This window comes from Plasmodium reichenowi, chromosome 6, assembly GCF_001601855.1.
Source record: "Plasmodium reichenowi strain SY57 chromosome 6, whole genome shotgun sequence".
Taxonomy (NCBI): domain Eukaryota; phylum Apicomplexa; class Aconoidasida; order Haemosporida; family Plasmodiidae; genus Plasmodium; species Plasmodium reichenowi.
In genome coordinates, this window is record NC_033651.1 from 784,377 (window position 1) to 785,367 (window position 991).

The window sequence follows — 991 nt, forward strand, 5'->3', positions numbered from 1 at the left end:
ATATATATATTTATTATATTTTTATATTTAATTATTCTAATTAAACAAAAAAAAAAAAAAAAAAAAAAAAAAAAAATTGGTATATACATGTGTATATATATTTTATATTTTTATTTTCCCTATTAAGTGTGATATGCTTTTATGTGCAGTGTTTTAATATTATTTTATATTTTGTTAATTATGAATAAACAAAAAGTTACATACGTACGTAAAATTGTAATAAAAAAAAAAAAAAAAAAAAAAAAGAATCTATAAAACGTTATATGGTAAATTATATATATGTGTAATATGTATGCAGACATATTATATATATATAATATAATAATTTATAGGGTTAAAAGAAAAATAAAAAAATAAAAAATGCATATACGGATACTATTTAAATTGGAGAACTAACTTTATCTTTCTTTTTCTTTTTAAATCAAAATTTTTATATAAAATTATATATACTATTAAAATAAAAAAAGAATAATTAAACATATATATATATATATATATATATATTATATATTTATATATTCCAATAGAAACAAAGGCTTTTTGGATATATTGGGAGTAAGAAAATGAAAAAAAAATAAAAAAAAAAAAAAAAAAACGACATATATAAAATATATATATATTATATATATATATATATATATATATTAAATTAAAAAAAAAAAAAAATTAAACTATTGAAAAAGTATATCGTCAAAATATATTACAACATATGCATTTATATGTTAATTAAAATTAGCATACAAATATATTATATTATATTATATTATTTTTATATTTTATAAAAGTACACACATAATATTATAATAAACGTTAATCAAACTATTGGATCCTTTATATTGATTAAAAGAATATTATATGATTTGCATATATATATATATATATATATATATATATATATATATATATATATATATATTTATTTATTTCATGATAATTTAAAATTGAAAAAAAAAAAAAAAAAAAAAAAAAAATTTTTTTTTTTTTTTTTTTT